Source organism: Petromyzon marinus, chromosome 63, assembly GCF_048934315.1.
Source record: "Petromyzon marinus isolate PM22_M1 ecotype Great Lakes invasive population chromosome 63, UKy_Petmar_22M1.pri1.0, whole genome shotgun sequence".
NCBI lineage: Eukaryota > Metazoa > Chordata > Hyperoartia > Petromyzontiformes > Petromyzontidae > Petromyzon > Petromyzon marinus.
In genome coordinates, this window is record NC_133729.1 from 820,550 (window position 1) to 845,279 (window position 24,730).

The window sequence follows — 24,730 nt, forward strand, 5'->3', positions numbered from 1 at the left end:
GCACCTTCCCCCCGTGAGAGTCACACCTTCTCCCCGCGAGAGTCGCACCTTCTCCCCGTGAGAGTCACACCTTCTCCCCGTGAGAGTCGCACCTTCTCCCCACGAGAGTCACACCTTCTCCCCGTGAGAGTCGCACCTTCTCCCCGTGAGAGTCGCACCTTCTCCCCGTGAGAGTCGCACCTTCTCCCCGCTAGAGTCGCACCTTCTCCCCGTGAGAGTCGCACCTTCTCCACACGAGAGTCGCACCTTCTCCCCGTGAGAGTGGCACCTTCTCCCGCGAGAGTCGCTCCTTCTCCCGTGAGAGTCCCACCTTCTCCCCAAGAGAGTCCCACCTTCTCCCCAAGAGAGTCGCACCTTCTCCCCGCTAGAGTCGCTCCTTCTCCCCGCGAGTGTCGCACCTTCTCCCCGCGAGAGTCCCACCTTCTCCCCAAGAGAGTCGCACCTTCTCCCCGCTAGAGTCGCTCCTTCTCCCCGTGAGAGTCGCACCTTCTCCCCGCGAGAGTCCCACCTTCTCCCCGCGAGAGTCGCACCTTCTCCCCGCTAGAGTCGCACCTTCTCCCTAGCGAGAGTCACACCTTCTCCCCGCTAGAGTCGCGCATTCTCCTCGCTAGAGTCGCACCTTATCCCCACGAGAGTCGCACCTTCTCCCCGCGAGAGTCACACCTTCTCCCCGTGAGAGTCGCACCTTCTCCCGCGAGAGTCGCACCTTCTCCCTAGCGAGAGTCGCTCCTTCTCCCCGTGAGAGTCACACCTTCTCCCCGTGAGAGTCGCACCTTCTCCCCACGAGAGTCGCACCTTCTCCCCGCGAGAGTCGCTCCTTCTCCCGTGAGAGTCACACCTTCTCCCCACGAGGGTCGCTCCTTCTCCCGTGAGAGTCGCACCTTCTCCCCGCTAGAGTCACACCTTCTCCCCGCGAGAGTCCCACCTTCTCCCCACGAGAGTCTCACCTTCTCCCCACGAGAGTCTCACCTTCTCCCCACGAGAGTCTCACCTTCTCCCCACGAGAGTCTCACCTTCTCCCCACGAGAGTCTCACCTTCTCCCCACGAGAGTCTCACCTTCTCCCCGTGAGAGTCGCACCTTCTCCCCGCGAGAGTCACACCTTCTCCCTACGAGAGTCTCACCTTCTCCCCACGAGAGTCTCACCTTCTCCCTAGCGAGAGTCGCACCTTCTCCCCGTGAGAGTCACAACTTCTCCCCACGAGAGTCGCACCTTCTCCCTAGCGAGAGTCACAACTTCTCCCCGCGAGAGTCGCACCTTCTCCCCGTGAGAGTCGCACCTTCTCCCTAGCGAGAGTCGCACCTTCTCCCCGTGAGAGTCACACCTTCTCCCCGCTAGAGTCGCACCTTCTCCCCGTGAGAGTCACAACTTCTCCCCACGAGAGTCGCACCTTCTCCCTAGCGAGAGTCACAACTTCTCCCCGCGAGAGTCGCACCTTATCCCCACGAGAGTCGCACCTTCTCCCCGTGAGAGTCGCACCTTCTCCCCGTGAGAGTCGCACCTTCTCCCCGTGAGAGTCGCATCTTCTCCCTAGCGAGAGTCACACCTTCTCCCCGTGAGAGTCGCATCTTCTCCCTAGCGAGAGTCGCACCTTCTCCCCGTGAGAGTCGCACCTTCTCCCCGTGAGAGTCGCACCTTCTCCCCGTGAGAGTCGCACCTTCTCCCCAAGAGAGTCGCACCTTCTCCCCGTAAGAGTCGCACCTTCTCCCCGCGAGAGTCACACCTTCTCCCCGTGAGAGTCGCGCCTTCTCCCCGCTAGAGTCACACCTTCTCACCGTGAGAGTCGCACCTTCTCCCCGCTAGAGTCACACCTTCTCCCCGTGAGAGTCGCACCTTCTCCCCGTGAGAGTCGCACCTTCTCCCCACGAGAGTCGCACCTTCTCCCCGTGAGAGTCGCACCTTCTCCCCGTGAGAGTCGCACCTTCTCCCCACGAGAGTCGCACCTTCTCCCCGTGAGAGTCGCACCTTCTCCCCGTGAGAGTCGCACCTTCTCCCCGTGAGAGTCACACCTTCTCCCCGTGAGAGTCACATCTTCTCCCCGTGAGAGTCACACCTTCTCCCCGTGAGAGTCGCACCTTCTCCCCGCGAGAGTCGCACCTTCTCCCCGTGAGAGTCACACCTTCTCCCCGTGAGAGTCACACCTTCTCCCCGTGAGAGTCACACCTTCTCCCCGTGAGAGTCGCACCTTCTCCCCGTGAGAGTCACACCTTCTCCCCGTGAGAGTCACACCTTCTCCCCACGAGAGTCACACCTTCTCCCTAGCGAGAGTCACAACTTCTCCCCGTCAGAGTCACACCTTCTCCCCGTGAGAGTCACACCTTCTCCCTAGCGAGAGTCGCCTCTTCTCCCCGCGAGAGTCGCACCTTCTCCCCGTGAGAGTCGCACCTTCTCCCTAGCGAGAGTCGCACCTTCTCCCCGTGAGAGTCGCACCTTCTCCCCGTGAGAGTCACAACTTCTCCCCGCGAGAGTCACACCTTCTCCCTAGCGAGAGTCGCACCTTCTCCCCTCGAGAGTCGCACCTTCTCCCCGTTAGAGTCGCACCTTCTCCCCACGAGCGTCCCACCTTCTCCCGTGAGAGTCGCACCTTCTCCCCGTGAGAGTCGCACCTTCTCCCCGCGAGAGTCGCACCTTCTCCCCGTGAGAGTCACAACTTCTCCCCGCGAGAGTCACAACTTCTCCCCACGAGAGTCGCACCTTCTCCCCACGAGAGTCGCACCTCCTCCCCGCTAGAGTCGCACCTTCTCCCCGTGAGAGTCGCACCTTCTCCACACGAGAGTCGCACCTTCTCCCCGTGAGAGTGGCACCTTCTCCCGCGAGAGTCGCTCCTTCTCCCGTGAGAGTCCCACCTTCTCCCCAAGAGAGTCCCACCTTCTCCCCAAGAGAGTCGCACCTTCTCCCCGCTAGAGTCGCTCCTTCTCCCCGCGAGTGTCGCACCTTCTCCCCGCGAGAGTCCCACCTTCTCCCCAAGAGAGTCGCACCTTCTCCCCGCTAGAGTCGCACCTTCTCCCCGTGAGAGTCGCACCTTCTCCACACGAGAGTCGCACCTTCTCCCCGTGAGAGTGGCACCTTCTCCCGCGAGAGTCGCTCCTTCTCCCGTGAGAGTCCCACCTTCTCCCCAAGAGAGTCCCACCTTCTCCCCAAGAGAGTCGCACCTTCTCCCCGCTAGAGTCGCTCCTTCTCCCCGCGAGTGTCGCACCTTCTCCCCGCGAGAGTCCCACCTTCTCCCCAAGAGAGTCGCACCTTCTCCCCGCTAGAGTCGCTCCTTCTCCCCGTGAGAGTCGCACCTTCTCCCCGCGAGAGTCCCACCTTCTCCCCGCGAGAGTCGCACCTTCTCCCCGCTAGAGTCGCACCTTCTCCCTAGCGAGAGTCACACCTTCTCCCCGCTAGAGTCGCACCTTATCCCCACGAGAGTCGCACCTTCTCCCCGCGAGAGTCACACCTTCTCCCCGTGAGAGTCGCACCTTCTCCCCGTGAGAGTCGCACCTTCTCCCGCGAGAGTCGCACCTTCTCCCTAGCGAGAGTCGCTCCTTCTCCCCGTGAGAGTCACACCTTCTCCCCGTGAGAGTCGCACCTTCTCCCCACGAGAGTCGCACCTTCTCCCCGCGAGAGTCACACCTTCTCCCCACGAGGGTCGCTCCTTCTCCCGTGAGAGTCGCACCTTCTCCCCGCTAGAGTCACACCTTCTCCCGTGAGAGTCGCACCTTCTCCCCACGAGAGTCTCACCTTCTCCCCACGAGAGTCACACCTTCTCCCTAGCGAGAGTCGCACCTTCTCCCCGTGAGAGTCACACCTTCTCCCCACGAGAGTCTCACCTTCTCCCCGCTAGAGTCGCACCTTCTCCCCGTGAGAGTCACAACTTCTCCCCACGAGAGTCGCACCTTCTCCCCGCGAGAGTCGCACCTTCTCCCCGTGAGAGTCGCACCTTCTCCCTAGCGAGAGTCGCACCTTCTCCCCGTGAGAGTCACACCTTCTCCCCACGAGAGTCTCACCTTCTCCCCGCTAGAGTCGCACCTTCTCCCCGTGAGAGTCACAACTTCTCCCCACGAGAGTCGCACCTTCTCCCTAGCGAGAGTCACAACTTCTCCCCGCGAGAGTCGCACCTTATCCCCACGAGAGTCTCACCTTCTCCCCGCGAGAGTCGCACCTTATCCCCACGAGAGTCGCACCTTCTCCCCGCGAGAGTCGCACCTTCTCCCCGTGAGAGTCGCACCTTCTCCCCGTGAGAGTCGCACCTTCTCCCCGTGAGAGTCGCATCTTCTCCCTAGCGAGAGTCACACCTTCTCCCCGTGAGAGTCGCATCTTCTCCCTAGCGAGAGTCGCACCTTCTCCCCGTGAGAGTCGCACCTTCTCCCCGTGAGAGTCGCACCTTCTCCCCGTGAGAGTCGCACCTTCTCCCCAAGAGAGTCGCACCTTCTCCCCGTAAGAGTCGCACCTTCTCCCCGTGAGAGTCACACCTTCTCCCCGCGAGAGTCACACCTTCTCCCCGTGAGAGTCGCACCTTCTCACCGTGAGAGTCGCACCTTCTCCCCGTGAGAGTCGCGCCTTCTCCCCGCTAGAGTCACACCTTCTCACCGTGAGAGTCACACCTTCTCCCCGTGAGAGTCACACCTTCTCCCCACGAGAGTCGCACCTTCTCCCCGTGAGAGTCGCACCTTCTCCCCACGAGAGTCGCACCTTCTCCCCGTGAGAGTCGCACCTTCTCCCCGTGAGAGTCGCACCTTCTCCCCGTGAGAGTCGCACCTTCTCCCCGTGAGAGTCACACCTTCTCCCCACGAGAGTCGCACCTTCTCCCCGTGAGAGTCGCACCTTCTCCCCGTGAGAGTCGCACCTTCTCCCCGTGAGAGTCGCACCTTCTCCCCACGAGAGTCGCACCTTCTCCCCGTGAGAGTCGCACCTTCTCCCCGTGAGAGTCGCACCTTCTCCCCACGAGAGTCACACCTTCTCCCCGTGAGAGTCGCACCTCCTCCCCGCGAGAGTCGCACCTTCTCCCCGTGAGAGTCGCACCTTCTCCCCGTGAGAGTCGCACCTTCTCCCCGTGAGAGTCACACCTTCTCCCCGTGAGAGTCACATCTTCTCCCCGTGAGAGTCACACCTTCTCCCCGTGAGAGTCGCACCTTCTCCCCGCGAGAGTCGCACCTTCTCCCCGTGAGAGTCACACCTTCTCCCCGTGAGAGTCTATTATCATTATTATTCCCCACAAACTTTGCTTTTGTGACCAGGACTTTAGTGAAGGAATGACACAAATTCACACCACGTTTTGTCAATGAATAATAGGTACAATTCTAGATTTGAAGCTTTCGTGACTGCAAGGATCCATACTCTTTGGTTCTATTCGGTAAAGTAACGTAGGTAAAAATAAAATAACAAAAAAATCACGACGTTTTGGCCACAACACAAGTCGCCTTCATCAGGTGAAGGGACTGGACTGTCCAGAGGACAGCGTTGGAGTGAAGACAGCAAGCCCAGGTCGCGTCCTTTAAGCTGTGTGGGAGGAAACAAAAAAACGCCTTGACACAGGAATTAGCATAAAATGATGTACTGGACCGGCACGGTGGGGGGGAGTTTACATAATGTTGGTGTGAAGGGAAATAAGCTGCTGTGAAAGTTTGGAATACCACTACTTGAATAAATATACTGGACCATTGAAAATTAGTTTAATGTTTGGTTTGATTTAGAACATCTTTCCAATGATTGCTTAATTTGAAACCATCCTCTCGGTTGAAATTGTGTCTGTGTTTGTAAATCTGAATTGCCTCGTGGACAAATCTCTGATAAAAAAAACCCGTGGGTTTGCAGAGAATCTTGGTATCGGAGAAAACTATATCGTGATCACCCACAGCGTTGTAACAGTGATCAGCTACGGCAGAAGAATTCGTTCTGCCGTGTTTCAATTCTGATTTGTGCTCGCGAATTCGGTCAGAGACATGTCGTTTCGTCTCCCCGATATAGCAGTCACCACAGGTGCAGCTCAGTTTGTAAACCCCGGGGTACTGTAAGTCAGGAACGACATCCTTCACAGATGGGATCAGGTCACGGATTTTGTGTACTGTATTGAACCGGACCAGGCTCTTGTGTTTGTTTGGAATTTTGGAGATCTTTTTAGTAACGCCTGCTATATATGATAGTGTGATCGTTTTGACCGGAGTATCAAGTGGTTGTTTCTGTATGGAGGGAGAAACAACATTCTTTTGAGCTGGGTGGTGGTGGGATTCAAGTTTCAAGTAGTAGGAATCTTGAAACCTGAATCCCACCACCACCCAGCTCAAAAGAATTCTCTCATCAAAACGTTATACCACAGGGCACATTGCATTTCGGACCAACACCACCTGACCAGTGAATTAAAACATATACACCTGGCCCTCAAGAGAAACGGATACTCTGACCGTACCATCCGCCAAGCTGTTTCTCTCTCCATACAGAAACAACGACTTGATACTCCGGTCAAAACCATCACACTACCATATATAGCAGGCGTTACTAAAAAGATCTCCAAAATTCTAAACAAACACAAGATCCTGGTCCGGTTCAATACAGTACACAACATCCGTGACCTGATCCCATCTGTGAAGGATGTCGTTCCTGACTTACAGTACCCCGGGGTTTACAAACTGAGCTGCACCTGTGGTGACTGCTATATCGGGGAGACGAAACGACATGTCTCTGACCGAATTTGCGAGCACAAATCAGATTTGAAACACGGCAGAACGAATTCTTCTGCCGTAGCTGATCACTGTTACAACGCTGTGGGGGATCACGATATAGTTTTCTCCGATACCAAGGTTCTCTGCAAACCCACGGGTTTTTATCAGAGATTTGTCCACGAGGCAATTCAGATTTACAAACACATACACAATTTCAACCGAGGATGGTTTCAAATTAAGCAATCATTGGAAAGATGTTCTAAATCAAACCAAACATTAAACTAATTTTCAATGGTATAGTATATTTATTCAAGTAGTGGTATCCCAAACTTTCACAGTAGTACATCATTTTATGCTAATTCCTTTATCAAGGCGTTTTTTTGTTTCCTCCCACACAGTTTAAAGGACGCGACCTGGGCTTGCTGTCTTCACTCCAATGCTGTCCTCTGGACAGTCCAGTCCCTTCACCTGATGAAGGTCACTTGTGTTGTGGCCGAAACGTCGTGATTTTTTTGTTATTTTATTTTTACCTACGTGACTTTACCGAATAGAACCAAAGAAAATAGGTACATTTCAAAATATCACTTTCCTCGCACATCTGATTGGCTCGCAAGTAACGACATCACAGGGCAGACCCCCCCCCCCCCCCCACGTACACAGTGCATATGTTGAGGGTTACTTTGACCATACTTCACCGCGCTTTGCTGAAGACGCGTTCAGAGTAGTTGGCTGCTATACGTTTCCGCGCGACAAGCCACTTCGTGGGGCTATCACTTGTGATGGCCAGGTGGTCGTGAGCTGAAGAGGAGCTACATAGCTCAGTAGGCCTCACCTGGTTTTATGCACTCCGATCGCCCATCCGGCGGCTGTCCAGGCCCCCCTTGGTGATTTTCCTGCTTAGCTTCCTGTCAAGATTAGGCGCCCTCCCGCGTCATTGAATTTCGTTCAAATTGGAAAGTCTTAAAAGCTGCCTGTCAAGAGTTGTGCCGTGCGGGTGGCTTCCCCGCATCGACGATGCGTCCGGCCAACTCATTCGCGTGGGAGGAGAATGCGGAGAGAGGAAAAACCGCGCACGATGTGGGGGGGGGGGGGGGGGGGGGGGTGGGGGGGGGGTGGATGGCGCTCGCAGCTCCAGCACGGATCCCTTCAAGAATCTGGTTTCCCCGTGTGCCGTTGCCTCCTGCCCACAGCTCGCGGCCGAAGCCGCACGATCGCCCAGTCAAACAAACGCCCGGTGGCACTTGAATTGGCCGAACGTCGCGACGTGGTTACATCTTCCTGGGGGGGGGGGGAATTAAAAAAAAGGATTTACGAGGCTTCTCTGGGTAGACGGATCGTCATGATCCGCGCTTAATGATTACATTCATACCGGCGGTGGCCCTAGCGGTGGCCTGCACGCTCAGAGGTCAGAGCGTTGAGTTGCCACCGCTAAGACCCTCGATTCGATTGGGTACAGCCACACCGTGGTTAAACCGGGTTCCCAGTTGCAGTCCTTTGAGGGTCCTAGCCCCGTCACCAAAGACTCACGTAGAGACCCCCCCCTCCCCCCGCGCCGTAGACTCACGCAGAGGCAAACAAACTCACAGCGGGAGCCACAGGCGAACGCAGACCGAGCTATATATTCTTGGTTCTTTCGGTAAAATCACGTTGAAGGGAAACAATAAAGTAATAAAATATATAAAACAATAAAATTCTCAGGACGTTTCGACTGTAACACAAACATTCATCATCAGGTGTCTGTTTGTGTTACAGTCGAAACGTCGTGAGAATTTAATTGTTTTATATATATATATTTATTATTTTATTGTTTCCCTTCAACATGACTTTACCGAAAGAACCAAGAATATGAATAACTGCAGTCATGAAAGCTTTAAATCAAATGCAGACTGAGCTGTTATTCAACCGGGTTCTCGGTTGCAGTGTGCGTCGTGGGTCCTGAGTCACCGGAGACTTTCATTGCGAGCCCACCGTGTTGCGTTGAGCGTCGCATATAGTGTAGTGTATAGTGTAGTGTATAGTGTACTAGTGTATGATAGTGTAGTGTATAGTGTAGTAGTGTATAGTGTAGTGTATAGTGTAGTAGTGTATGATAGTGCAGTCGTAGTGTATAGTGTAGTAGAGTATAGTAGTGTATAATGTAGTAGTGTATAGTGTAGTGTATAATGTAGTAGTGTATAGTGTAGTGTATAGTGTAGTAGTGTATAGTAGTGTATAATGTAGTAGTGTATAGTGTAGTGTATAATGTAGTAGTGTATGATAGTGTAGTCGTAGTGTATAGTGTAGTAGAGTATAGTAGTGTATAATGTAGTAGTGTATAGTGTAGTGTATAGTGTAGTAGAGTATAGTAGTGTATAATGTAGTAGTGTATAGTGTAGTAGAGTATAGTGTTGCGTTGAGCGTCGCACTTACATTTCAGCTACGTTGCCAAATAACGGTGTCGCTAATGGGCGAAGCGCCGTGCGTGGACCCGGCGTGGCCCATCGCCAAAGCGACAGCGCCGTGGCTGTGACGGCGGGGAAACAGGAAAACAACGAAGTCCGATCGACGGCTCTCCCCGTGAATCGATACATTAGGGGACGCTGTCGACAGACGCTCCGCCAAAACACGGAAGGGGGGGGGGGTGGGGGGGGGTGTGGGGGGGGTGGCGGCAGCACATTCGCCAACGCTCGTGAGGCCTCGCAGCAAGACGGGTCCTGGGTTCGACTCCCGACTCGGGCGCCCATTGCGCCCGTGATGTTTGTTGCGTTCTCCCCGCGTTCTGCAACGGGTTTCCCCTGCGATCTCCGGCATTTGGCTAAACTTCCAAAATGATGAAAACCCCCCCCAAAAAATCAACACTGCGAGCTGCTCACCTCGAGATTATAATCGTATTGCTGTTGTTGTTGTAACGTTCACAACGTGCCGTGCCCCTTACTGGCCATCGGTGAAAGAAGAGCTTCATAGCTCATCCGATTTCTCCGAGGCAGGACCCTCGTGACTCAGCCTCCTGTCAATCAGCGAGGCCTTCCCTAGTAAACTAGCGTACAGAAAATACACTAACATACAATAAATAAACGTTAATCCCTCTCTTTACCCCTCCCATGTAAGACCGAAACAGCAGGTGGATTTAGCCACACCTGTGCGGCCGTCGCCTGATTATGCTGGTTGTTTTAATTACCGGCTACTCGAATTGTAAACGCTGTCGTGGGTTTACTCTCCAACACACCGGTGGTGCTGAACTGGTAACGAATTGGCCACGTTTTGTTCACGTGACTCAACCCCACTAACTGGCGGTGTCGGTTGGTGGTGGCGGATTTAACGACGCGTTTATATGTACGCCGTCTAACCCAGAAAAAGACAACTTCTCATGTGGACAATAAATAAACGTACAATACGATAAAAACGTACATACAACGTGAGAGTTAACAAACCAAATAATGCCGCATTTCCATGAAAAACAAGACGAGGTTTACCCTTCTTTGGCAATTTAAACAGGAGTTGTGTTAAGATGTTTAAATACCAAATAGACAGCTTTTGTTAAGGCATCAAGTACTGCATTTACCGAATGCAGTACTTGTGACAAAACATGCATTGTCTTTGAAACTGATTGGCCTATTGTATTTTGCGCTATCCATGATGGAGGTTTTATTATGGATAATATTGGTCGCGAAAGCCTTCGTGCTAAACAAAAATGCGCGCTGTATGGGGGGGGGGGGGGAGTGGTGGTGCAGCGGTTTGCTCATCACGCTATCAGCCCGGCCACCCGTGTTCGATTCCCGGCAATGTTGATTATCGCCAATGGGCCATGCTCCGGATCTTCACCTGCAACGTGAAGAACAGTTGAACCCCCTCTTAGTAGTGTGTAGTGTAGTGTATAGTGTAGTGTATAGTAGTGTAGTGTATAGTAGTGTAGTGTATAGTGTAGTGTAGAGTGTAGTGTATAGTGTAGTGTATAGTGTAGTGTATAGTGTAGTAGTAGTAGTGTAGTGTATAGTAGTGTATAGTATAGTAGTAGCGTATAGTGTAGTGTATTAGTAGTGTATAGTGCAGTAGTAGTGTATAGTGTAGTAGTGTATAGTGCAGTAGTAGTGTATAGTGAAGTGTATACTAGTGTATAGTGTAGTATATAGTAGTGTATAATGTATAGTGTAGTGTATAGTGTAGTGTATAGTAGTGTATAGTGTAGTGTATAGTGTAGTGTGTAGTGTATAGTGTAGTGTATAGTAGTATATAGTGTAGTCTAAAGTAGTGTATAGTAGTTTATAGTGTAGTGTATAGTAGTGTATAGTGTAGTGTATAGTAGTATATAGTGTAGTAGTAGTGTATAGTGTAGTGTATAGTAGTGTATAGTGTAGTGTGTAGTGTATAGTGTAGTGTATAGTATAGTAGTAGTGTATAGTGTAGTGTATAATGTAGTGTATAGTAGTATATAGTGTAGTCTAAAGTAGTGTATAGTAGTGTATAGTGTAGTGTATAGTGTAGTGTATAGTAGTGTACAGTGTAGTGTATAGTAGTGTAGTGTATAGTGTAGTATATAGTAGTGTATAGTGTAGTGTATAGTATTATAAAGTGTAGCATATAGTAGTGTAGTGTATAGTGTAGTATATAGTGTAGTGTATAGTAGTGTAGTGTATAGTGTAGTGTATAGTAGTGTATAGTGTAGTGTATAGTCGTGTATAGTGTAGTATAAAGTAGTGTATAGTGTAGTGTATCGTAGTTTATAGTGTAGTGTATAGTAGTGTATCGTGTAGTGTATCGTAGTGTATAGTGTAGTGTATCGTAGTGTTTAGTGTAGTGTATCCTAGTGTATAGTGTAGTGTATCGTAGTGTATAGTGTAGTGTATAGTAGTGTAGTGCCTCCATAGGGCCCAATGTGTTTGCTTACCGACCATTACCCTGTTAACGACGGGCTGTTATAGGTACAGTAAATATGAATTAATGCATTGATTAACCACGGTTATTGGCAACCTGGCCATCACGAATGATAACCCAACGAAATGGCTTATCACATGGAAATGTGTAGCAGCCAAATGCTCCAACAGCACGTTGAGTCTAAATGTGGAGGGAAAACCCGAATGGACACGCAGAAAAATCCACGCAACCACGGGGAGAGAGACACGGAAACTCCAAATATAGAGCAGGCGTCAGGGCCAGGATCAAACCTTGCAACCTCCTGCATACCAGGCGAGGAAGTAAACATCTCCTAGCCACCGTGATGATGATGAGAGAGAGACATGCAGACTCCAAATATACAGCAGGCGTCGGGGTCAGGATCGAACCCACGACCTCCTGCATACCAGGCGAGGGAGTTAACATCTCCTAGCCACAGTGATGATGATGAGAGAGAAACACGCAAACCCCAAATATACAGCAGGCGTCAGGGCCAGGATCGAACCCACGACCTCCTGCACACCAGGCGAGGGAGTAAACATCTCCTAGCCACAGTGATAATAATGATGAGAGAGAAACACGCGAGGGAGTAAACATCTTGCAGGGCTGCACCTTTACCCGCTTTGACTCTTACTTTAACACCGCCGCACAGATTAAAGGAGAAATGGCACGTCACACGGTAACATTTGACGAAGGGTGCGGAGGAGGAGGGGGGGACAGTGGAGAGAGAGCCAGATGAAAGATAGAAAGCGGGAGAGAGACAGCGGGTGTAAGAGAGAGAGGAGAGAGAGCGCGCGTGTGAGAGAGAGCGAGAGGAGAGAGCGCGTGAGAGACAGAGCGAGAGGAGACAGTACGAGAGACAGAGCGAGAGAGAGAATAATATGATGAAGATAGAGTGGGGGGGGGGGTTAAGTCAGGCGAGCACGGTAGAATGGATGTGGAGGATGGGTCAGGCATAGCAATGAAGCTCCCGGGCGCTCCGATTAACTTTGCTGCGTGACATTCCCTGGCGACTGCTACAAAATCCGAGCACGTCTGCCTGGTTCGTGATGACGGTCGGGGGCGGCGGCGGGGGGGGAAATGAACTCTGGGCGGAATCGTCTCAGAAAGAAACATGTAACAATAAACACTTTTTTTTGGTATATTCTCATAATAGAGGGTTTTTTGGGGGGTTAGATCGCGTAAATATATAAATGTTGTGTCGTTAAACCCGCCACCACCCGACACAGCCAACTAGTAAGGGTTGTCACGTAAACAGAACGTGGCCAATTCGTCACTAGTACAGCACTAGTGTATAATGTAGTGTATAGTGTAGTGTATAGTGTAGTGTATAGTGTAGTGTATAGTGTAGTGTATAGTGTAGTGTATAGTAGTGTAGTGTATAGTGTAGTGTATAGTAGTGTATAGTGTAGTATATAGTGCAGTGTATAGTGTAGTGTATAGTAGTGTATAGTGTGGTGTATAGTGTAGTGTATAGTAGTGTATAGTGTAGTGTATAGTAGTGTATAGTGTAGTGTATAGTGTAGTGTATAGTAGTGTATAGTGTAGTGTATAGTGTAGTGTATAGTAGTGTATAGTGTAGTGTATAGTAGTGTATAGTGTAGTGTATAGTGTAGTGTATAGTAGTGTATAGTGTAGTGTATAGTAGTGTATAGTGTAGTGTATAGTGTAGTGTATAGTGTAGTGTATAGTGTAGTATATAGTAGTGTATAGTGTAGTGTATAGTAGTGCATAGTGCAGTGTATAGTAGTGTATAGTGTAGTGTACAGTAGTGTATAGTGTAGTGTATAGTGTATAGTAGTGTATAGTAGTGTATAGTGTAGTATACTATTACAGCACTAACCGGTTGTGTGTTGGAGAGCCAAGCCACAACATTTACAATCTGAGTACGACGTTTCGCCACTAATCACAACTTAGCATCAGGCGGCAGCCAAGATTGTAAATGTTGCTGTGGGTTTACTCTCCAACACGCCGGTGTGCTGCACTAGTATACTACACTATACACTACTATACACTATACACTAGTGCTGCACTAGTAACGAATTGGCCACGTTCTGTTTACGTGACAACCCTTACTAGTTGGCTGTGTCCGGTGGTGGCGGGTTCAACGACACAACATTTATACATTCATGCGATCTAACGCAAAAAAAAACACCTGTATTATGGATTTTCCTCCTTAGGCCACGCACAGCGCTGGTGACGGCATGTGCACTGGAGCGGGTCCGTGAAATGGGAGCGCCCAGGACCCGTCACGAATGTTAGCCGTGGCCGGGATATCAAAAACTCACGTGAACTCCCTCGCCTGGTATACAGGAGGTCGTGAAGACAAAAAGCGGAATGATACAGGAACATGGAATGGTAGAGTAATGATACAGTAGAGAGGAATGATACAGTAGAGAGGAATGATACAGTAAAGTGGAATGATACAGTAACACAGAATGATACAGTAACGCGGAATGATACAGTAAAGCGGAATGATACAGTAAAGCGGAATGATACAGTAACGCGGAATGATACAGTAAAGCGGAATGATACAGTAACGCGGAATGATACAGTAACGCGGAATGATACAGTAAAGCAGAATGATACAGTAAAGTGGAATGATACAGTAAAGTGGAATGATACAGTAAAGTGGAATGATACAGTAAAGTGGAATGATACAGTACACGGAATGATACAGTACACGGAATGATACAGTAAAGTGGAATGATACAGGAAAGTGGAATGATACAGTACACGGAATGATACAGTAAAGTGGAATGATACAGGAAAGTGGAATGATACAGTACACGGAATGATACAGTAAAGTGGAATGATACAGTAAAGTGGAATGATACAATAACGCGGAATGATACAGTAGAGAGAAATTATACAGTAACGCAGAATGATACAGTAAAGCGGAATGATACAGTAACGCGGAATGATACAGTAACGTGGAATGATACAGTAACGCTGAATGATACAGTAACGCGGAATGATACAGTAACGCGGAATGATACAGTAACGTGGAATGATACAATCTAGATTTGAAGCTTTCGTGACTGCAGGAATCCATACTCTTTGGTTCTTTCGGTAAAGTCACGTGGGTAGAAAATAAAATAGATCACGCCGTTTGGATCGCAACACAAGCAATCGTCATCAGGTGGAACAACCACAGCAAGAACATGCTGAAGTAGGCGGGAGAGCTGCCATGGCAAGAGGTCATATAGGTCAGAGAGGGGGGAGGAGGCAAGGGGGGAGAGAGGGGGTGGGGGGTAGGGGGGCCACATGAGCGCTAGGGGAAGAGGACGTGAGGCTGGGGGGGAGTGGGCGGGGCTAGAAGTGGGCGGGGCTTGCAGTAAACCGGCAGGTAATGATGGAAACAACAAGTTAAGACTTTACCTGGTTGATAACATCCTTCAGATGATTGCTCAATTTGTATCCATCTTCTCGGTTGAAGTTTTGTCTATGTTCATATATCTGGATGGCTTCATGAACAAACCTTTGATAGTAGCCCGAAGTTTTTGCAGAGCACCTTGGTCTCGGAAAAAAACAATATCATGATAGCCCACAGCGTTATAACAATGGTCAGCTACGGCAGAGGTATTGGTTCTGCCGTGTTTCAGATCTGCCTTGTGTTCGCGAACACGGTCCGAGACATATCGTTTCGTTTCCCCAATGTAACTGCTACCGCAGGTACAACTACAAGAAACGTCTGACCTCTGTGATTGCCAACAAGGGTTTTGCCACCAAGTACTAAGTCATGTTTTGCAGAGGGGTCAAATACTTATTTCCATCATTAAAATGCAAATCAATTTAAAACATTTTTGACATGCGTTTTTCTGGATTTTGTTGCTGTTATTCTGTCTCTCACTGTTCAAATAAACCTACCATTAAAATTATTAGATTGATCATTTCTTTGTCAGTGGGCAAACGTACAAAATCATCAGGGGATCACATACTTTTTTCCCTCACTGTACATCTCCAGGAGATTATACAACTTTTAAAGCCATTACCCCGTGTTTTAGCTTACACGCCGTACAACGCGCTTGGAATCGACAGGAGTAAAGTTGGACTTCCGAACGAACCGACTTATGAACAGACCTCTGGAACCTGACTCGTTCGTAAGTAGAGGAGTCCCTGTAAGCCTGGTGTGAGAATCCTGTGCACTGCTAAGCGCGCACACAACATTAACATTTTGCCGTACTGGGCACGTGTTCTGCGCGCGCGTGCAACAGACTGGAAGCTTTTGAACAACCTGCCACGTGGATGATTTGACGTTGGTAAAAAAAAAAATTGTAAAGGTGCCGAAGGGAGAAAAAAAGATAACCCATCCCCAAAAGATTCTGGGGGCCTTGGAGTTGAACTTTTTCGTGGGCCCAATTATACCGATGTGAAAATGTCAGGAGGAGAGACACAAGGCAGGGGAGTAACAAGCGGGGCGGGTGGGGGGGGGACCCCGCTCGCTCGCGTGCAGCGCTGCCCTCTGGACTTGTTTTTTTTTGGGGGGGCTCCTCTTCGCCGGCGGTGATGCGAGCCGGCACGAAGCTCGCCGAGGGAGAACCGCCTCGAGCGTGGACGGAGGTGGGGAGTGGCGGCCGTGGCAGTGAGTGCGGCGCCGCTGTCCACGAGAAGTCTCCACGACCAAGCGACAAGTTGCCAGCGTAATGATTCGACCTGACCTGGGCCTGCTCAGCCTCAATTGAGTATTTGGTGCGGATGCGTAAAAATCAACACTGGGGAGACAAAGGCGGCCGGGCGTGGTGCTGAACAACCAACCCCAGGTGCTGGTCGCGAACAGCACCTGCCCCAACAGTCTGTTAAAGGCTACGCGAGGGATCTTTGTCTGGTGTGTGTCCACGCATTGGTTTCGCAGGCGTGTGTGTACCCACGGGTTTGCGTGAACCCGCACACACACGGGCATGCATACACGTACAGGCTGTTGGGGGAAGTGCTGGTAAGGAGCAGCTATGAAGGCCGGCACAGTACATTAGGATGTTGGAGGGGACAGCACCATTTAACAATGCTGATGATTATACACCACGCGAGGTGCTCATTTGAGGCCGAGTCGACCTAGGGGAGGCCCAGGAACGGTTGAGATAATCGTCACTGGTGGTGGCCGTGAGCGGGAAACGAACTCGGGTCGCCAGTTCCGTAGTGCAGCGTAGCGCTAACCGCTGCACACTACCGCTTCCGACACATGAACACAAAAATAAAGACAAAGACCCCCCGTATAGCCTTAACAGACTGTCGGGGAAAGTGCTGTTAGCGAGTAGCACCTATGAAGGTCGCCACAACAAATGAGGGGGTGGGTGGCCAGCACCACGCCCGGCCGCCTTTGTCTCCCTCGTAGCGATGTTAACACACCGTAGCGCAGCGTAGCGCTAATCGCTATACATGAAACACACACGGGCACGCACGCGCGCGCACACGCGCGCGTGCGTGCACGTGCACACGTGTACCACCCGAGCCACAGCAAAACAACGTTGACCAATCACACTAACGAGGAGCTCAGGAGAGCCACGCCGAGTCTCGGGACTTGCTCGCCCTGGGATTTTCCGGGAAATCTCATCGCCGTGGGCATGGAAGGTGAGAAAACAGAAAACCCAGGCACATTCTTGGGTCGGCGAGGGGGGCCGCAGTGGTTTCGTGTAGCGAAATAAAATGGACCTCCACTAGCGGGGAGCTCTCACCCAGCAGTGAAAGCAAAAGGATACTGATTGCATGAAGCGAAGGGCGTCACGGTGGCTATGAGATGTTAACTCCCTCGCCTGGTGTACGGGCGTTCGTGGGTTCCATCCCGACCCTGGCGCCTGCCGTATATAGTTTGCGGTGGTTCCCTCTCCCCGTGGTGGCGTGGAATTTTTTTCTCCGGCTCCGTCGGTTTCTCGTTCCTCCACATGTAGAATCGACGTGTGCTGGAGAGCATTTGTCCTCCGGTGACGATGTCCACGCGACGGTGAGCCACGTTCGCTATCACTTGTGGCCAGGTCGCTTCCGCAAGAAGAGACACCCAGGTCGGTGGACGTGATCCCTTGTAAAAGGTTTCGGTTCGGGCGTTTTAACATCTTAACACGGCTGTTTTGTTTGCCAGAAAAACCTATTATCATATTTTGGTAACTGGCAAAGGCGATCCCATGGTGCAGATGCTCACCCCGAGCTCTCATTACTCTGATAGTGGCATTGTCTTTGGGCTGTGTAACGCCTTTTGGCGTCCTCTGGTCTAACACCGTTTTGAGACGAGGCTCAAAAGAAAGCTGTCTCTGGCGTGGACCAATCAGTTTCAAGGACAATGCCACATATATTAGTGTTTTTTGTTTGCATTCTGAACACAAGCATTGCGGTTGATGCAGAAATGATGCCTTTGTAAAAGGTTTCAGTTTGGCGTTTGAACGTCTTAACACAGCTGTTTTGCTGCCAGAAAAAAAGGGGAAAACCTATCACCAAATCGCAATTTGTCCGTAGTTTTGGTTCGTCCAATTCACCCACGTCCGGCATCGCTTAAGATTTCACCGCGCCGCGCCGAACCTTTGCGGCCGGCACGTGCGCTGTGCTGTGCTTACCGGCGGCATTAATTGACAACACGGAGAGACGAAGGCCCCCTGCCCCTCCCCCCCAGCCTCTCCTTTTAACCGGGGGTTTGGGGGGGCGGGGGTCAGGTCGCCGGGGGTCAAGCGCCGTTGGCGAGCGCCGACGAGCCCACAGACGTTGCGCGCGTGCCAGAAGTTAATGGACGGAAGCGACTGCGTGATCAATACCATCGACTGGCACCCCCCACCCCCGAGCCTCTTGGTCAAGCGGAGGTCCTGCACACACACACACACACACGCGCCACTTTGGTCACTCAATAGTATGTCCATTAACTCTACTCCCAACGACGCTGCTGGTGGTGGTGGGGCGAGAGCGGGGGCCGGAGGCCGGCGGTGTTTAGGCGCGGGGAAAGTGGCGGTGCGTGCCTGGGCCTGTTGGGGGAGCGGCGGCGGTGGCCGTCAGCGCGCCCGGCGCTACGAACCCGGCGGCCCGAGTTCGATTCCCGCTCCCGGCCACCAACACCGGTGACGGTTGTCCGAGCCGGCCCCGGGCCTCCTCCGGGTCGACTCGGCGTTAAACGAGTTACCCGGTGCGGTGTGTAAAACGTCGCCGCCGGGGAGACAAAGGCGGCCGGGCGCGGTGCCGGCCATCCACCGCCTCTGTGTGCCACAGTGCCGGCCTTCGTAGGTGCTCGCTAACAGCGCTTGCCCCTACAGTCTGTTACAGGCCACACGGGGGATCTTTGTCTCATGGGAGTGAACACGGCGCAGTGGATGGTAGGCTGCGGCTAAGAACCCAGCTAAGGACCCCGGCTAAGGAACCCGGCTAAGGAACCCGGCTAAGAACCCAGCTAAGGAACCCGGCTAAGAACCCGGCTAAGGAACCCGGCTAAGAACCTGGCTAAGGACCCCGGCTAAGGAACCCGGCTAAGGAACCCGGCTAAGAACCTGGCTAAGGAACCCGGCTAAGAACCTGGCTAAGGAACCCGGCTAAGAACCTGGCTAAGGAACCCGGCTAAGGAACCCGGCTAAGGAACCTGGCTAAGGAACGCGGCTCAGAACCTGGCTAAGGACCCGGCTAAGAACCTGGCTAAGGAACCCGGCTCAGAACCTGGCTAAGGACCCCGGCTAAGGAACGTGGCTAAGGAACCCGGCTAAGGAACGCGGCTCAGAACCTGGCTAAAGACGCCGGCTAAGGAACGCGGCTAAGGAACCCGGCTAAGGACCCCGGCTAAGGACCCCGGCTAAGGAACCCGGCTAAGGAACCCGGGCGACCCCGCGTTTGATTTCTGGCCACGGCTCACATCAGCGGCGGGCGATATCTGTTCCTGGGGCCCCTCTCGTAGGTCGACTCAGCCTTAAATGAGTGCCCTGTGCGGTGTGTTATATGTTAGGGGCCCGATGGGGCGCTGGTCACGCTGTCCTCTTGTGTGTGGTGCTGGCCCAAAAGATTCCCAAAATATTTCCAAAATATTCCCAAAATATTTCCAAAATATTCCCAAAATATTACCAAAATATTTCCAAAATATTCCCAAAAGATTCCCAAAATATTTCCAAAATATTCCCAAAATATTTCCAAAATATTCCCAAAATATTACCAAAATATTTCCTAAATATTCCCAAAATATTACCGTATCTTATCTCAACGTAATTTACATAGCGCCTTGGCCTCACATAGCGCCTTGACCAAAGCGCCTTGACCAAGGCGCTATGTAAGGAATAAAAAACCGGTACAATAACAGCAGCGTGCATGCGTGTGAGAAGGTAATGGGTGGAGGTGAATGAAATAGACGAGAGGGAGCGATGGTGGCGAATCTGTGGTGGTGGTGTTGATGATGATGACGAGTGGATCCGGTGAAAGTGAAATTGATGACGGTAAATAATGATGGTGAATGGATTCAATGAGTGGGGGGTTCATGAGTGATCGCCGTGCTATGAGAATGTTAAAAGGGAACAGTAATGGGTGGTGGTGGTGGTTATGAGTTGTGGGGGGGGGGGGGGGATTAAGGGGGGGTCCGCGTGGTGGTGAGCTTGGCTTACCAAGAAGTGAGATCTGAGTGAGAACTCTCGCGAGCAAAGGCGACCGCTTCATGCGGAGGGGGAATTTTGTTTCAGTGGAGAGGAGAAAGAGAGAGAGCGGAAGCGTAGAATGAGCACACGGACGAGGAGGGACACAGAGAGAGAGACAGCAAAGATTGAGAACGCAGTGAGGGCGAGAAGGCGACACGTAGAGAGATAACAAGATTGGGAAAAATGTGTGCTCGCTAGCAGCACTTACCCTGAGAGTATTCGAGCCTATGTGGGGGAACGTCTGTCGTCGCGGCTCTGTGGGTAACGGTGGGGTATGGTGGTCAATGTACTGCGCTACGAACCCGCCGACCTACATTTGATTCCCAGCGGTGGGTAACATCGGTGGCGCGTGATATCTGAAACTGGTCCTGGGCCAACCCTCCCCACCCCCCCCCCCCCCCCTTATATCCAACTCGGCCGTCGGACCTACGAGGCCACGTGGGATATGTTCATAGTAGAGGTTTTTTGGGGGGGGGGGTTATCTTGCGGCCCCTTTGCTCGTGTGTGTGCGTGCGTGTATGCGTGCGTGCGTGTGTGTGCGTGTGTGTGTGCGTGTGTGTGTGGGGAGCGGTAGTGTAGCGGTTAGCGCGCTGTGCTATGAACCTGGCGACCCGGGTTCGATTCCCGCTCACGGCCAACACGAGTGACGATTATCTGAACCGGTCCCGGGCCTCCCCTAGGTCGCCTCAGCCTCAAATGAGTACCTGGTGCGGTGTGTAAACATCGCCACTAGGGAGGCAAAGGCGGTCGGGCGTGGTGCTGGCCACCCACCCCCTCGTGTACCGTTCCGGCCTTCATAGGTGCTCGCTAACAGCACTTGCCTGTTACAGGCTATACGGGGGATCTTTGTCTTTGTTTGTGTGTGTGTGCGTGCGCGTGTGCGCGTGTGTGTGTGTGTGCGCGTGTGTGTGTGTGCGCGTGCGCGTGTGTGTGTGCGCGTGTGTGTGTGTGCGTGTGTGCGTGTGTGCGTGTGTGCGTGTGTGCGTGTGCGCGTGCGCGTGTGCGCGTGTGTGTGTGCGCGTGTGTGTGTGCGCGTGTGTGTGTGCGCGTGTGTGTGTGCGCGTGTGTGTGTGCGCGTGTGTGTGTGCGCGTGTGTGTGTGCGCGTGTGTGCGTGTGTGTGTGTGCGTGTGTGCGTGTGTGCGTGTGTGCGTGTGTGCGTGTGTGCGTGTGTGCGTGTGTGCGTGTGTGCGTGTGTGCGTGTGTGCGTGTGTGCGTGTGTGCGTGTGTGCGTGTGTGCGTGTGTGTGTGCGTGTGTGCGTGTGTGTGTGTGCGGACGCGGCGTTTGCGTTTCACGGCAGCGTGGTAACGAGTTGAGGTCTGGAACGATTGGCGCCGCCGGCGATTCAAATGCCCTGAGGGCTCCCTGCGAGGGACCTCTTATCCACATAAGGGCAGCACCTGATAGTGAAACCCACACACACACATATATATACATCGTAGAGCATCGGTTATCCGGCACTGCGTGATTATCTGGCTGCTAACAAACATTATCCCGCGGTCCCGGGACGATCCGGCGAAACCGGCAAAATCGCTCTGGCGATCGGCACCGTGTAGCGTGACAATAAAATAGCTACGCTTGTTTTCAGTATTAAATATTATATACACTGCATTATACACTACATACATATTATAAAACCAGTCTGTTGCGATCGGCACTGTGTGGTGTGACTATTAAAGCGGCTACACTTGTTTTAGGGTGCCAAATATTATGTACACTGCATTATACACTACGCACGTAATATATACACTACATTATACACTACACACGCACAACTTAACCAATGGAAATACTGCACGTAAAATACATTTTTCGTGACTAATAACCACGGAAATTGAAACGTTAAATAAACGCGGTGCGATCCACGAAAACGTTGCTTTGTGCAATTCGGCGTTCGCCGGAACACCGGTCTAAAGGCTGCATCGGCCCGGTGATCGTCAAACGCAAGCGGTTGTGTTGAAACAAGAGCGCAGTAGTGCTACGTACATCACTCCATGATACAGTCTTCGAAATTGGTAAGTACGGTATAGTAAAGTAGTTACTTTTTACAGTAGGATATATTTTTTTCGTCTATTTGTATGTTTATTTATGCCAATTTCAGACAGTGACGGGGATTTAAAACACACACACACAAAAACAACGTCGCGCAAGTGTGTAAAAATCTGCTATTTTAAATGCTAATGATTAGTGGTGATTATCCGGCGTTTTGAAAATCCGATGACCCGTTACCCCCCCAAAGCCGCCCGATAATTGACGATCCAAGTCAGTGGAATCTTTAACCTTTACTGCAGCGCATGCACCCCTCTGGTTCTCATTCGTTACAAAATGTACGTAACGTTAATAAACACGTGCGGTTTGATGAAACAAAGTAAGTTGTCACTTAACGCGCCCCGTGCTTAATTTGTGTTAAGAACCGCCGGTGTAGTGTATTAATATATTTTTGTGTAAATTCTCAGAGCCCCGGGAATGTTGTTGCGCAATGCCATGCTGACATTGCGCAACAACGCCGCCGACGCGGACGATCGTTCCTCCAACTTGAAACGCGCCGGACCCACGGCATTGGCTCGCTCACTAAGAGACGGACAGGGAGAGAGAGCGAGAGAGAGAAACAGGGGGAGACAGAGAGAGAGAGAGAGGACGACTCGGAAGAGGAAGCACGGGTGAGCGAGAAGGGCACCACCAGCAGGAGCGGCCACGCGGTGATCCAGCACCAACGACTGCCCACGCTCTGCGCTCCTCTACATGCTCAGGTGTTATTGGCCCACTGAATGAGTGTTTATATACATTTATAACCTGCCTGATGGTGATTTGCAGGCCTGGCGCTGCACGCACCTTGTGTCGCTGCCACTGGGATGGGGTGGTGGTGGTCTCCCCTAGGCTACGCTGTCGCTGGGCATTGTAATAGTTCAGTTGAGATGCGATGCAAGATGCTTTGAGTTGAATCAGAATTTCAGCACCCTATCCACGCAAGTCCTTATCGACAGGTCTCTCTGCGAGGCTGTGGGTGTCTGTGTCAGCCTCTGGGTCTCTGTGTGAGTCTATGGGTCTCTGTGTGTCTCTATGTGAGTCTATGGGTCTCTATGTGAGTCTATGGGTCTCTGTGTGAGTCCATGGTTCTCTGTGTGAGTCTATGGGTCTCTATGTGAGTCTATGGGTCTCTGTGTGAGTCTATGGGTCTCTGTGTGAGTCTATGGGTCTCTACGTGAGTCAATGGGTCTCTGTGTGAGTATATGAGTCTCTGCGCGAGTCTATGGGTCTCTGCGTGAGTCTTATGAGTGTCTATGTGATGATATGGATCTCGGTGCGAGTCTTTAGGTCTCTGTGTGAGTCTACGGCTCTGTGTGCGAGGAGTATTTTTATCCCATGCCTCGTGCCGCACAGGGACAGCTCTTCGCTGGGAGGGGCGGTCGAGGGAGGTGGGGGGTGAGAAATCCTCTCGACTAAACCACAGCGGGCATCCTGACAATAGGTCCGGGACGAGATGCGACTGTAAAGGTGGCACTGAGTTGTGGCAACATTCTGAATGCCACACAACGTTTGTCCTTCCCCTCCTATCGTGAAAGCGCTCGTCTTAATCACCCCCCCCCCCCCAACACCGTGCCGCCACCGCCGCCACCGCTACCACCACCGCCACCACCGTCGCCACCACCACCACCGCCACCACCACCACCGTCGCCACCACCACCACCGCCACCACCACCACCGTCGCCACCACCACCACCGCCACCACCACCACCGTCGCCACGACCACCACCGCCACCACCACCACCGTCGCCACCACCACCACCGCCACCACCACCACCGTCGCCACCACCACCTCCGCCACCGTCGTCACCGCTACCACCACCGTCGCCACCACCACCGCCACCGCCACCACCACCACCGCCACCCGCCAAAACTCTTAACGGTCAATTGTCCATCGCGGGGGGTGTGGGGTGGTTGGGAAAGACGAAACACATTCCCGGGTTTTTATTTTATTTTTGCGCCCGCTTTGTGATTGCGAAAGGTCGCATGCAGATGGAGACCTTTCCTGCGTGGCCGAGCCACAAAGCCCGGGTTGCCTTATTTCACGCTCGATTTCCCTCAAATTACAAACTACGGACGCGCGATAACGCACGTGCGCGGGCACGCGTGCGTACGTACACACGTACGTACACACGTACGTACACACGTACGCGCCCACGCGCCTGGCCTCTCCCCGCGTGGCACTCGTTAGCAGTGACATATTTCGACGGTTAACTCTCGATTCATCCCAGATTGCGGATGAGCCGTTCTTGCAAATGCTTAAAATGTAAAGTGTAAATGCCGTGGGTTTCGTCCCCAAGCCAGCGGTGTTGCTGTTACTGGTGACGAATTGGCACGTTTTGTTTATGCGACTCAACCTTACTGATTGACTGTGTCGGGCGGCGGTAGCAGGTTTAACGACATATTTCTATTTACGTGACCTAACCCCAAAAAACCCTTTTATTATGCATAATATAAGTTCCTTACGCCGGTTCATTTAATTATTTCTACTGGTAATTATGGTACGGCAGGGTGGTGGTTAACGCTCGTGCCTCGCAGCAAGAAGGCCTATGGTTTGATTCCCGACGAGGACACCTTTATGTATTAATAGGGGTTTCCCCCTTTTTTCTGGCAACAA

General features: G+C 52.0%; 1 protein-coding gene and 1 long non-coding RNA gene across 10 annotated transcripts in view; both read right to left on the minus strand.

The window, feature by feature from the left end:
- Positions 1-629: 629 nt before the first annotated feature.
- Positions 630-2,682, minus strand: LOC142906294 (uncharacterized). The gene is made up of 3 exons (XR_012930123.1): positions 1,169-2,682; positions 1,058-1,101; positions 630-663 (listed from the first exon to the last, which is right to left on the minus strand). It is a non-coding gene; the product is annotated as an uncharacterized LOC142906294 (long non-coding RNA).
- A 6,587-nt stretch (positions 2,683-9,269) lies between these two features.
- LOC116955972 (uncharacterized) overlaps positions 9,270-24,730 on the minus strand; it is a 214,648-nt gene continuing 199,187 nt past the window's right edge. For 8 of the 9 annotated variants that reach the window (XR_012930131.1, XR_012930132.1, XR_012930129.1 and 5 more), the window contains one exon: positions 9,270-18,295. The gene's annotated coding sequence lies outside the window, so the exon portion shown is untranslated. The remainder of the gene's footprint in view (positions 18,296-24,730) is intronic. The other variant, XR_012930128.1, reaches the window with a different exon arrangement.